General features: G+C 33.3%; 1 protein-coding gene and 1 pseudogene across 8 annotated transcripts in view; one reads left to right on the top strand and one right to left on the bottom strand.

Moving 5' to 3' along the window:
• LRP1B (LDL receptor related protein 1B) overlaps positions 1-15,220 on the bottom strand; it is a 1,877,633-nt gene that overhangs the window by 474,487 nt on the left and 1,387,926 nt on the right. The window lies entirely within an intron of this gene.
• LOC308498964 (serine/threonine-protein phosphatase 2A 56 kDa regulatory subunit epsilon isoform-like) lies at positions 5,003-6,365 on the top strand (annotated as a pseudogene). The gene has a single exon. The product of its transcript is annotated as a serine/threonine-protein phosphatase 2A 56 kDa regulatory subunit epsilon isoform-like (transcript).

A 15,220-nucleotide genomic window follows, 5' to 3' on the forward strand; every position in this document is an offset into this window, starting at 1 on the left:
CTATAAATATCCTTTTACAAAAAAAATACCATCTGGCAGCAACAAATCTTTTTGGAAGGATCAGAGTTTGGTCATTAGATCTACTAATGAGGCTAGAATCTAATACTTAGTTCCTAAGGTGATATTTGGTCAACGAGGATATGGAAGCTCAGAATCTGGTTAACATCTAGGAGATGTACTTCGCTCAGTTTTACAAACTAGGATAATTGTATAACTTTTGTAGAAGGTTCTAGTAAAATTTTTTTAGAGCTTACATGTAACATACTAAGAAAGTCTAAGTTAAACATACAAGTACTTACTCAAGGACAGCTCCCAATTGTGAGTACTAAAATTGACAAATTTATTTAGCTTAATTTATCAAATTTCTTTATTTCCATCCAATTGGACCATTTTACTTTACCTTGCACTTTAAAAATAAAAAAAAAAACAAAAAACAATTATACTAAGTCACAAAAGTATATGTTAACTTATGGGAAAGTCTACATGAAGTGTGTTCTGATTTCTTGATAAACTTCAGGCTTCGGTTCTAGAAGATGTTTTATCTATAATTATTCAACTACTGTCAATATTTAGTGTACTCTTTATTACCTTATAGAGAAAGGTGTTAAGATTTTGTTTCAGTGTTTTTCAGCTTTTGTTATTAAAAACAAACAAGGCCTATCTGTATGCAGTCAATAGAAACCCATGATACTGATACCTTAACATAACCTCACTTTAACTCTGATTGTTGGGATTAAGAAGAACACTGTCCTTCACCATGCCACATCTCCAATCACCAACTTTTTCCTTAGACTTTAATTATCTAATACCACTTTGAGATGAGTTGGTTACAGACACCTTTCTTTCTGTATTTGAAGCCAGAAATAGAAACATTCTCCATGGTTTTTATTTTCATTTTCAGCAGTGACCTTAACAGATAGGACGAGAAATAAAATTGCTTGTACATTTACAAAGGCTGTCTTAAGAGCATTCAATTCATTAATTCCTCTAGCTTAGCTAAGATAGTGGTTTCCAAACTGATTTTTATTCTACAACTTTGAAAGATATGGCAGTTACTTCTAATCCAAATCCTATCTTTTGGTCTTTCAAAAATCACCTCTAAATTTTAGAAAGAGACTTTCTCATATCACTCCTGTATTTTCCAATCATCATGTGTCTCAATGCAATGTTTTATGCTTGTCTGCGTCATTTCAAACCAGATATCAAATTTAGTCCTTTTCCCTAATCCACTTATTTTTCTCCCATTCCCACTCAGAAATATTCAAGCAGACATGAAGTACAAACAATGCAACGGAGTTTATGGAAGCATGGGATGTAGAGATTTATTAAAACAACATCAAAACTTCAAACTGAAAATCACATGTCCTTATTCTAAAAGGTTCCTTGGTCTCACACACCATGGGTGATTTTTCAGTGGCAGCTTCATATGGTGCCCTAGCCTCACACCCACAGCTCCTCTCCTGCCTTCCCATGTCATCCCCTCTCATCTCAATGTATCATTCCCTCCCCTTTCTGATTACTGAAAAAGAAACCCTCTTCAACCATTGCCCCCAACCTCCAACCTGTCCAAGGTCTGCTTTTACATAGCTCAAATTCAGTAACCCTCAAATGGCTTCCCATTACAATTGTTTGTTAAAGTTTAAAGGGAAAAAACAAACAAACAAAAAAAAACAAGCTGCAGTCATACCTCAGGCATTTTACATTGCTTAATCTTGGGGTAGTGTCCAGGTTGAGAGTTACTAGTTAACCCATCAGTGGTATAAATAATAATGTCTGTTATTTAACAGCGTCCATGATCTTGTGAAGAGGATTTGTATTATAAAATGATACTCTGACCCCATTACATCCCATCCCTATTCCCATTATAATCTCATTGCTATTAATGGCTCTCTACTAAAGGGATTTTCAAAGAGAAAAAGGCTTGACATAGTATCTAGAATATTGGATTTGGGGATTTTACACCCCTCTAGTAGGGCGAAGCCTTTAACCTGAAAAAAATAACTAAAAAACAAACAAAAAATTGTTCAATTGATTCTGATAGGCCACTGGTCCAGACTTTTTAGAAATCATTGTTCTTCATCTATACCCGAATCACCTTACAGGGAGATTACTTTACTTTGTTCTTTCTCTATCTCTGATAGGCTCACTTTGACTGAACTACAGATGTGTCCTATGCCACAGGTATGTATTCTTTACTTGATTTTTTTTTCCTTTTAATTATATAGACATTGTGAGCCCTGAAACAAATCATATTTCTCTTTGTACTGGTTATTGGTTAAATTAAAATTAGTTAACTAAATTAGTTAAGTAGCACTATAAATTTACTTCCAACTTCTAGCAAGAAATATAGAATTTTACAATGTACATTTGATTCTAATTTCATGTTAGTTTTCCCTTATTTTTCCCCTTAGCACTCATTTCCCCCATCTTAAGTGTTCATATTATTGCAATCACTACATTTTTGGAAGCTACATGAAATAGTTTTTTGAATGATATATCTAAAAATATATATATATATCTATATATAGATGTAGACATACATATATTATTTTAACGTATCAAATCACATGCTATACACAAGTAACATCAACGTTGGATATACACACTGTAGAGAATATTTAGGAAAATCAAGAAAATCCAAAACAATGCAAGAAAATGTTAAAACTGTGTTTTTACTTTTATGTTGCTCATCCTTTAAGAGTCCTGGCTGGGTATATATTTTATAATGTATTAAATCATAATACTTAAGATAATAATATATATTCTTTATAAATAATTTATTCATAAAATAATAAACAAACATATATATTTAAGTTGTCTTTTTTTAACTAGTAAATTTTATAATAAAAAAGAAAGGGTTCAGTACTATCGGTGCAGCTACTACTTTCCAATCATGCCCTATTTGGGTGCACTATGTGCCAACGCACACCAGTTGATACCTCTGGAACAGACCTTGATAGTTACAGAAATTGAGAGGAAAGCAGTCAAGGTCATCAGGAAAGACTTCACTGGAGAGGTGAGACTTTGGCTGAAACTTAAAAACTGGGTTACATTTAGATTAAGAATGCAGTATAGTTCATAAAAAACTATAAAGAACTAATTTAATAAAAGTGGCCATCTTCATAATAGTAGGGAGGGTCAAACAGGTCATTTTAGGAAAAGTGGTGAGCAAGAACCAGTGGTAGCTGGTTCTGAATCCATCAGATGCTTGCCTGGGTGCAGATATGAATTAAGTTGTACTTTCTATTCTTTTCCAACTTTGAAAACATTTATTCAAACATTCTGTAGGCTAATAAGGACCCGAGGGTTTGAAATTCCATATTAAAAGGGATTCAATAATAAAGTGCTAATGAATTACATTTGTTTCTTTCATTTTGAGAAAGGCAAATCAATATAAATGCTAATGGCCAATTTTCTTATAGCAACAAATCACTAAGAACACCATCCTTGTGAGTAAATAAAATAAAATCTGCAGCCTTCAAAGATTTTAGATATTTTAATCCCTTTAAGATACAATGTCATGAAACCTTATATAATATGCATTCTCTTTTATATTACTATTTTATCAAATAAGAAATACATGCTTGTCTACCTTTTGTATGCTGAAATAAATTTGCATTCAATATACTTTTTATAAAAGCAATTCCATTTTCAAGTTTTGAATTGTTTCCTCTCAGGGTAACAAAAAGAATCTTTCACATTTTCTTAAGCATTCACTGTTTTTTTCCTCTTCAAAGCAATTGCCCTGCGCTGTTTCTCACATGCATTAAGTTAGTTCTCACAGCCCTTGTATGCCTAATTTTGACTTTCAAGTAGCATGAGAACAAAAATGTGCTGTCACACTCTCATCTCATTCAGATTAGAAGAGGACTGATAGCAGCTCCAAGGAGAAATTGTTTTAATTTATTCTGTTTTGAACTTCCAAAGCTAAGCTGTAAAACTAAGACAACATGTTGAATAGATGTATCTTCAGGGGACACCTACTCAGACATTTCTTTAGGAAACCATCCACCTGTTTCAGAAAACACTGTCATCCTATTTTATTTTTGAATGGAGAAAAGACAGAAATCTTGTTCCTCAAATGTTTGGTTTCTATGCTATGCCTCAAATGACTAAATCAGACAAAGATGGAGTACACACCTTAAAAACAGAGGTTGTCCCAGCAAATATGTTTGATTTTTTTTTTTTTTTTATTATTCATGATCATGAAGACAGGAATTTACCATAATAGCTAAAGGCTTGGATACTGTGTTCTGATTTTCTGAGTTAAAAAATCTCAGCTCTAGTACTCTGTGGCTCTATGACAAGGGCAAGTTACTCAATCATTCTGTTCAGCTTCCCAATAGGTAAATTGGGAATAATAGAGTTGCTGTGAGGATTAAATAAATTAATGTTTGTTAAAGCACTTAATGCCTAATACAAAATCAATATAATAAAGTATCAGCTCAGCTACTAAAAATAAAAGAAAACAAATTATGATACGCCAAACTGAAAAGTATACTACTACCTGATAAATTTGGTAATTTTATATGCTTTTGAAGTGTTAACATGATTTTAGCTTGACACGCAATCTTTATCAATTTAAAACTAAAAAGGAAAACTTCCTCGCAGCCAACGTCAGTTCCTGAGCAAGGAACAGAGGCACCGCCCTCCGGGAATGTGAGCAAGGAGCCACCAGCGGACCCCTTACCGGGTAGGTGCTGATTTGAGGGGCCGCACCCGCAGAGGATCCTGAGACCGCTGCCCCTTGGCTCCAAGAGTGCTGAGGTTCTCATCTGTCTCTAAGGCCCAGAGGTGCCGTCGGCGCGAAACCAGAAGGTCGCTGCGCCCAGACAGCTGTCGCCCTGGCCCCTGGCCGCTGTCTGGACCTCTCCCCAACCCCCGGCCCCCACTCCACAAGTCCCATCCCACCTCCAGGACCAGCTGTGGGACTCTCGCCCAAGTCTGGCCTCTCACAACCAAGATCATCTGTGGATTCCTCCCAGAATCTGTAAGGAGGGACATGTCCTCAACATCAACACCTCCTCCATCAGTGCACAAAGTATGTTTTCTCCAAAGTCCGTCAAAAACCAAGACAGAAGGGATTGCACAGTTCCTCACAATTCGGGTCTCAGAGCAAGCCCTGAGTTACCACCTTTGCCACTGCTGAAAGGCGTGCCACCCTCAGAGCAGCCTGAAGTTCCTAAAGAAACCTCAGCAGAGCTATGTCATTTTTGACTTCATGGACGTACTATCTGATCTTACAATGAAAGAATACAAGTGTTCTACTGTTAATGAGCTGGTGAACAACATTACAAAAAGGGAACCGCTATTTGACAGAGCAGATGTCCCTTGAAGTAGTTAGAATGGTATCATGCAATATATTCAGAACTCTCCCTCCTAGTGACAGCAATGGCTTTGACCCAGAAGATGAATAACTTTGAGGCATCACGGCCATACTTCCAGCTTGTATATAAATGTTTCACATGAAGTTCGGAATACCAAGAATTCAAACCAGCTCTGATAAAAACTACATAGATCACGAATTTGTATTTTGGAGCTATTTGACAGCAAAACCCTCAGGAATCCTTAAAATCAGTTTTATCCAGAATGTATGGTAAGTTTCTTGGTCTTAGAGCACTCTATCCAAAAACAATATTTTTCAACAATATTTTTTCTAAGGTTTGTTTACGAAACAGTACTCTTCAATGGTGTAGCAGAACTGCTAGAAATATTAGCAAGTATGATCAATGGTTTTGCTTTACCTCCTAACGCAGAACACAGTTTCTGTTGAGTGTTAATCCCTTCACATACTGTCAGGAGCTTATCACTGTTCTATGCTCAGCTGGCATATACACTTTCTAGAAAAAGATCCTTCGCTAACAGAACCAGTTATTAGGGGGTTAATTACAAAACGTCAAAAATAGGTCACGTTCCTTGCGGAGTTGGAAAAAATACTGGATGTGTGATTGAACCTTCACAATGTGTTAAAATTCAAGAAACTTTGTTTAAACAAATTGCTAAATGAGTATATAGACTCCATTTTCAGGTGGCAGGAAGGGCACTCCATTACTGGAATAATGAATATATCACGGGTTTCACAGAAGAAAACTCTAATGTAATCCTTCCCATCATGATTCCCAGTCTTTATAGGTTTTCAAAAGAATATTGGAATCTTGCTACCATGGCATTAGTGTGCAATGTGTTAAAGGCATCTATGGAAATGTACAGCACCATGTTTGATGAGCTGACAGCCACATACAAGTCAGATTGTCAGTATGAGAAAAAGAAAAGGAGTGTGAAGAATTGTGAAAAAAAAAAAACTGGAGGATCTAGAGTTGAAGAGAAGTCTTAGATGTGATGGGATAATTTCAACTTTAAAATGATGATGTTACTAACCTGTTGAGTCACACATTTATATAGAAGATGTAGCAACAGTTTTCTGTATTGTGCAACTTTACAGTAGATTTCACATTTGTTTCATTATTACAACAGCTTTGTATGAACCTGTCTCTAAGTAAAGGAAAAAAAAAATAATAAGGACTTCAATCCAAAGTTTGGACAGTAAATGGACTTACCAGAATTTTGCAAACATATCATTATTCTAACCCTCTTTAAAAACGAGTAGTGTTCAGAGATCTACTTTTAACAGTTGATGAAATTGCTGCTAAAAGTCCATTACTGGGAGTTCTTTATTTATCATTAGCAAAGAATATGAAACAATTTTCAAATGGGAACAATCTTAAATTTAGCTTGCCTTTCTGCTAAGTTATTAAATGCATTTATAGTAAAGGATGAAAAAAAAGAAAAAGACTGTCATCTCCATATGTTTGTATGACATCCTCCACTGGATAAATTAACTTTAATTTGACATTTCTTTCTTTTGCACATCTTCATGAGTTGGATGTCCACAGGGAATGGGGCTATGGCTTATATAAAAGTCCCTGATAAAGGTTTTGTTTACTGGGGTGGACATCTTTCCAGTAAACATGTAGTCCTGGTACTCCTTCAGTTTTAATATTAGGAGTAAAAGAGAAGAAGTAATAAACATAGTAGGGGAGGAAATTTTGGATTCATGCATGAATTTATGGTGAATCCAAATTGATGTCCTGAATTCCTTTGAAAACAAGCACAGGGAAATCAGAGGCTTCAGTACCTGACCGGTATTGGTTGCTTATATCATTGAACACACACACCAGATATGTTTTAGAAACGGCAGAAAATATCCTTCTGAACCATTTTAAAATCAGAAAGACAAACACTATATAGTACAACCATGAAACTGATCATCAGGATTGCAAACATAATTGAGAGTAGAGATGAGCAAATAGCTTGGACTGCTGCAGTTGTTGCCTTAATTTTTAATACTATGTATTATAAAGTATTCCAGTAAAAGAGGATGTAGCTAGCCTCTGGAAAAACAAACAAGCATGTTACAGTGCTTTTTTGTAACTTCTATTTCTATATCTCATCACAGGGCCAGAACTGGGTATGGGGGGACAGGATACAGGATAAACATTATTATGCATTCTGAATGGGACACATATTTCTAACTACTGTATTCGATACCAAAAGAGGTTCTACAAATACTACTGAAAATAGTCTGGGAATTTCTAATGTCCTGAGTATTAATAATAAAGTTTAAAAATGCTTTATATCAAAAAATAAAACTAAAGAGAAAATATTTTGGTATTTCATTTGAAAAGGAGAAAACTCTACTTTTAATTAATCTCATCCAAGAAAATAACAAAATATATGGAAAATAACTTTAAAAATAAACAATCAGATATTTTTATATATTTCCAAAGTCACTGTCTATGATTTTCTTATATTAAAAGTTAACATTGATTTGGATGCACAGTGGAATCCCATATTTTCAGAAAGGCAAAATTAAGTTTAATATTAAAAGTTACACGGGGAATTTGCTCTAAAAAGTACTTGAAATGTCAGTGTTTATTTATTAGGAGCAGGGCAAAAAAATCTATATTGAACACACACACCAGATATGTTTTAGAAATGGCAGAAAACATCCTTCTGAACCATTTTAAAATCAGAAAGACAAATACTACTTTTAATTTCAAAATAAGAAAGAGGCATTAAGATTATTAAACAATCAATTTAATAGGTTGATTCCTAAGGTCTCTTAAGTGTCTATGGATATCATTAAATTCAAAGATGACAGATACTTATATACAAATCTTATGACATGATTATGTTTTAGTTTGACTACTATGATTGAATCATAGCTAATATGATGATAAAATAGTACATAATTGTGCTCTTGGTCTTTCAGGAAAAAAACACACATAATGATTCATTTTTATGAAGAAATTTGTGCTAAAAATAAAAAACAAGGTAAATCAGGACTTTTTTATTGAGGGTCATATGTATTATAGTGGATACAAAAATGACTACGCCTCCTTCAAGTTTCCACGAGAATCAATCACCTACCCTCTTGTAAGTACTTGGTAGCCATCTACATTGCCTATCGTTTTACAATAAGTTTCAGTATTGTTCAACCTATATTATAGGAAGGCTCCATATTCTCTTCCTGCTTAGCTCCTCAGAAGCCAGTGCAATACTATGGACTGTATAGGTATAAAAGCTCAGCAAATGAATGATTAAACATTACTGTATGCATTCTTTCCATCCAGAAAATTCAAAGTCAACATGTCATAAATATCTATAACCCCAATACAGAAGCACCTAATTATATAAAGTACGTATTAACAGACATAAAGGGAGGAATTCATAGTAATACAATAATGGCAGGGGATATTAACACCTCACTCGCATCAAGAAAGAAAATTAATATGGAAATAAAAGCCTTAAATGTCACATCAGATCTCATTAAGTTAACATTTTAAAACATTTCATCCAAGAACTGCAGAATATACATTTTTTTTCAGGTGCACATAAAACATTCTCTAGGATAAATCACATATGATGCCACAAAGGAAGCCTTAATACATTAAAAAGACTGAAGTCATATCAAGCACCTTTTCTGGCCACTATGGCATTAAACTAGAAATCAACTATAAGACAAATGAAAGCGATATACATATATAGATCGACAGATGATAGATGATAGATAGATAGATAGATAGATAGATAGATAGATAGATAGATGATAGATAGATAGATAAACAGACAGATAGATAGACAGACAGACAGATATGTAGGAGAGACTAAACAACACGCTATGAAATCAAACAGAAAATCAAAAACAACCTTAAGACAACTGAAAGTGAAAACACTTTTCAAAATTTATCGGTTATAGCTAAAGCTGTTCTAAGAGCAAAGTGCATAGCTTTACAGGCCTACCTCAAAAAATAATAAATATCCCCAATAAACAATTTAAAATTACACCTAAAGAAACTAGAAAAAGAACAAACAAAACCCAAATTAAAGAAATAATGAAGATCAGAGTGAAAATAAACAAAATCAAAATTTTAACAAACAATTAAAAAGATCAGTAAAACTAACAGTTGGTTATTTGAAAAAAGGTAAACAAAATTGACAAACTTTAAAAATTTATCAAGAAAAAACAGAGAGCCTAAGTAAATAAAACATAAGTTAAGTCACAACCAGCACCACAAAGATAAACAGAATCATTAAAAAATACTACAAACAGTTATATACCAACAAACTTGACAATCTAAAAGAAATGCATAAATTTCTAAAAGCATATAACCTTCCAAGACATACTGAGATAAAATAGAAAATATAACCAGACAAATTACTAGCAATGACAATGAAGCTGTGATTTTAAAAACTCCCAACAAATAAAACTCTAGGACCAGATGGAATCAAAGGTGAATTCTATGAAACACTTATAGAAGAATTAACAGATATCCATCTTAACCATTTCAAAAAAACAAAGAGAAAGGAATGCTTTCAAATCAATTCTATGAAGCCAGTATCACCCTGATTTAAAAAAATCATAATAAAAAAAAATTAAAGGCCAAAATCTCAGTGAACACGCAAAAATTCTCAACAAAATATTAGCAAACCAGATTCAATAGTACGTTGAAAGTATTATACACCATTACCAAGTGGGATTTATCTCAGGTTTGCATGCAAGGATAGCTCAACAACCATAAGTCAATGTGATACATCACATTAACAGAATGAAAGATAAAAAATCTCAATACATGCAAAAAAAATTTGTCCAAATTTAACGTCTTCTTTATGATAAAAAACTCCCAGCAAAGTGGGTATAAAAAGAACACACCTCAACAAAACAAAGGCTATATATGACAAATCCACAGGTAAAACGTGCTCAATGGTGAAAAGCTGAAAGTCTTTCTTTAAGACTTTCCTCTAGAAAAGGATGTCCCCTATCATCACTCCTATTCAACCCAGTATTAGAAGTCCTAACCACATCAATCAGAGAAGAAAAAAAAAAAAATAAAAGAAAAAAAAAATAGTTGTCCAAATCAGAAAGGAAGAAGTAACATTTGCACTATTTGCAGATGGCATGATACTATATTTAGAAAACAGTAAAGGCTCCATCAGAAAAAAATAATAAATAAAATTTAAAAATATATATATATACCTAGATATAAAGATATACATATATATATATATAGATATAGATATAGACATATAGATACATATCTATGTATCTATCTATCTATCTATATATCTATCTATCTATCTATCTATATATATATATATTTGGGCGGCCGGATGGCTCAGTTGGTTAGAGTGTGAACTCTTAATAACATTGTTGCCAGTTCAATTCCCCCATGGGATGGTGGGCTGCACCCCCTGCAATAAAGATTGAAAAAAAGCGACTGGACTTGGAGCTGAACTGCTCCCTCCACAACTAGACTAAAGTACAATGACTTGAGTTAGAGCTGATGGGACCTGGAAAAACACAGTGTTCCCCAACTAAAGGAAAAAAAAAAAAAAATATATATATATATATATATATATATATATATATATATACACACACACATATATATATATATATATATATATATATATATATATATATATACACATATATATGTATGTGTGTGTGTGTGTGTGTGTGTGTGTATGAACTAATAAATGAATTCAGTAAAGTTTCAGGAAACAAAATCAATATAGAGAAATCTGTTTTGTTTCTGTATAACAATAACAAATGATTAGAAGGAGAAATTAACAAAATCTAACTATAATTGCATCACAAATAAATACTTAGGAATAAATTTAACCAGGTGAAAACTATAAGACATTGAAGAAATAAATTGAAGAGCATAAAATAAATGGAAGAATATGTCATGATAATGAATTAGAAGGATTAATGCCATTAAAATGCCCTTACTACCTAAAACAATATACAGATTCAATGCAATCTCTATTAAAATACCAATGGCATTCTCCGCAGAACTACTGTAGAACAACTCCTGCTAAAATTTACGTGGAACCACAATAGACTCTGCATAGCCAAAACCTTTGAGAAAGAACAAAGTAGGAGGTATCATGGTCCCCAATTTCAAACTATACTACAAAGATGCAATAGTCAAAACAGCATGGTACTGGAAAAAATGGATATGTAGATCAATGTAATAAAGAGCTCAGAAATAAATCCTCACTTATATGGTCAACTAATCTACAACAAAGAAGGGAAGGATATACAATAGTGTAAAGACAGTCTTTTTAATAAGTATTGTTAGGAAAATTAGACAGATAAATGTAAAAAAAAAGTAACTGGACATTATACCATATACAAAAATAAGCTCAAAGTAGATTAAAGACTTAAATGTAAGCACTGAAACCATAAAAATACTAGAAGAAAACATAGGCGATAACTCTTTGAGGTAAGCCTTAGCAATAACTTCTGGGATATGTCTCCTTGGGCAATGGCAACAAAGAAAAAAAAAAAAGGGACTACATTGAACTAAAAGGTTTCTGCTCAACAAAGAAATCACGAACAACGTGAAAAGACCTAATGAATGGGAGAAGATATCCATCTACGATAATGAATTACTATCAGAAATACATAATGAACTCATAAAACTTAACAAAAAATAAACAATCTGATTAAAAATGGTCAGAGGACCTGAACAGACAATTTGCCAAAGAGGACATACAGATGGACAACTAATGTACAAAAAGATAATCAACATCACTAATTGTCAGAAAAATGCAAATCAAAACTACAAAAAGATATCACCTCACACCAGTCAGAATGACTATTATAAAAAAATCAACAAATAACAACTGCTGAAAAGGATTTGCAAAAATGTGAACTCTTATTCACTGTTCATTGGATTGTAAATCGGTGCAGCCACTATGGAGAACAGTACAGAGGGTCCTCCAAAATTAAAAACAGAGCTACCATATGACTCCAATACCACTTCTGGTTATTTGTCCAGTGAAAATAAAAACACTAATTTGAAAAGATATGTGTACCCCAATATTCACTGCAGCGCGCGCACACACACACATACACACACACGAGTGTTACTCAGCAATAAAAACAAATGCCATTTGCAAGAACATAGAGAGTATAATACTAAGTGAAAATGAACATAGATGGACCTAGAGAGTATAATGCTAAGTGAAATAAGTCAGAGAAAGATAATTACTATATCATTTTACTTATATGTGGAATCTAAACAAAATTAATAAACAAAACAGAAACAGACCTATAGATACAGGGAACAAGTCCATGGTTACAGCAGGGGAGGATGTAGAGGATGAGTAAACAATAAATAAAACCATAAAGGTCTACTTGGAATGGGGATATTGTAGTACTGGGATTAGGAAATTTGAGTCAATCATTAGCATTTGTTAAAAAAAAAAATGTCAATCAGAAAATAACTTCTGAAACTTTCTCAGTGGGGTGGGGGGGGAGAATCTCATGACAGCAGAGCATTACACCAAACACAAGATGCTTCTGATTGGCAGTCTTGGTGTGACTTGTGACTTCATAGGTCACAAACCTACAAGGTGGCCCTAACTGTCCCCCCACTTCCCTGGGAGTGTCCCTTATTTAGTCACTTGCATGTGAATTCCTGCACTCTGCTCTGGATAAATTCTAATTGAATACAGCAACAAGCCTTCCCTTGTGGAACCAAGGGAAGAGAGATGAAGGAACAGAAATCATTCTATCACACACGTGACCATAAAAATAACAAATGAGTAAAATGAAATTCAACATGTCATAAGAAAAACACATAAATCTGTTGCTTTACCTGTGCTCTCACTCAGCTGATGGAAGAAAAATAATCCTTTCCTGTTCACCCAAACTGAAGACCTGAGAGTTATCCTTGTTTCCTTCTGCATCTATTTACCTTTCCATTACATCCAATCAATCACCAAGTCCTGCATGTTTTAACTCTTCTTCTTTTTTAATGGCATATAATACCACTACAGTTTAATTGCAGTCTTTACCATCTCTCTTCTGAATGATTACAACAGCTTCCGAAATAGACTCCTTTCCTATAATTTTGTTCACCTTTAAACTGTTCTCACAACTATCAGGGTAACTTAGCTAAAAGGCAAAACAGATCTTCCAGCTTATCATTGTTTAGGTTCTTTGGTTTCATGTGAATTTAGAATAAAGTTCAGATTTTTTTAGTAAGCCATACAGGGCCATCTACGATTAAGAACAGTAGCCTCCAAACTTTCTGGATGAACAAAATAATTTGAGTTCTCTCTCTCTCTCTCTCTCTCTCTCTCTCTCTCTCTCTCTCTCTCTCTCTCTCTATATATATATATATATATATATATATATATATATATATATATATATATATATATATATATATATATAAACACTGTGTTGCTCTGAAATAAGAACGGGTCTTACATTAATTTTTGCTCCAAAAGATGCATTAGGGCTTATGTTCATGGGATGTCATCCTTAAAAACCATGCTAGGGCTTATTTTCTAGTTAGGTCTTATTTTTGTGGAAACACAACATATATAAATATACACACACACACACAGAGGGTCCAAAAAACAGTATACACATTTAAAGAAAGGCAAATTGTAATTAAAATTGTAGTACTCAATATATACCAAGAACAAATGATGACCACAAGTTATGTTTGACTTCTGCAATCACAAGAGATGCTCAAAGTGGTTACCATCAGTGTCTAGACACTTCTGATTGCGGCGAACTACTGCTTGAGCAACATTGACCAAAGTGTCCACTTTTACACATTTTTGGCATCCCTTTATTGGCAACCTCAATATGTATGTATATATATATATATATATATATATATACACACTGTGTGTATATATACACTGTATATATATACACATATATATATATTAATTTATTTTACATGTACACACATATATGAAACATTGAGAAAAACATAAATTTTAAAAGGTACAAGAAAATTAAATATAAACCTTTTTAGTATTTCCCTTTGTATATTTTCCTGTGTTATTCAATTATAGGTATGCACCTTGCTCTCTTCTTGGAAAAGTACATCTTTGGTTCTGTGTAGCATACCTTCCTGACTTAGGTATGATTCTGGCAGTACCACCCTGCTTGTAGTCACCTTCCTTCCCTGTACACACACACATCGCATCATTTCTTATCTCTACGCCTTTTCTCATGTCATTTCTTCTGACTACTTTACCTGGGGAACTATTATTCACATTAAGATTCATGCATTCCTCCTCCAGAAAGCCTCTTGTCAATCCCAATCTAAGTCACTATCCTTCTTGTTGCTCTATAATAACCGTGCTTATCTTTACAGTTGTACTTAATGCAGAATATTGCACAGATCACTTTTTATGCATCTTCCTTTCCAGTAGATTTAACATTGGTTTTCATTCCTTCTGGATCCATGATATCTATTTCCAGCTTTCCATGCATGATACTTGAACAAATGTTGATATTCAATTAACAATAATACAAATAGAATCAAGAAAATGGTACAATGATTAAGAGTATTATCAAGAACAAAGACAAGTTAGATAAAAAAACAATTTACTGAGAAGATAATTTTATAATATAGCAATATTTTAGCTGATTATTGAATCAGCTAGAGAATGAATATGCCTTGAATGCCTTATTATGAAGCTATATATTCCCTCCTATGGCAAAATATTAAAATGAGGTGGTAGAATATAATTATATTACCATTTTAATATAAACCTCTTTATATATCAACTATAATTTAAATGATTCCATGCATACAATTGCATAAAGTTTAAGCTCAGGAGTCAAAGGATGTTTCAAAATTCTGAATATTTAAAATTATAACAATGTTTGACAAGC

This window comes from Rhinolophus hipposideros (genome assembly GCF_964194185.1).
Source record: "Rhinolophus hipposideros genome assembly, chromosome: 6".
Classification (NCBI taxonomy): domain Eukaryota; kingdom Metazoa; phylum Chordata; class Mammalia; order Chiroptera; family Rhinolophidae; genus Rhinolophus; species Rhinolophus hipposideros.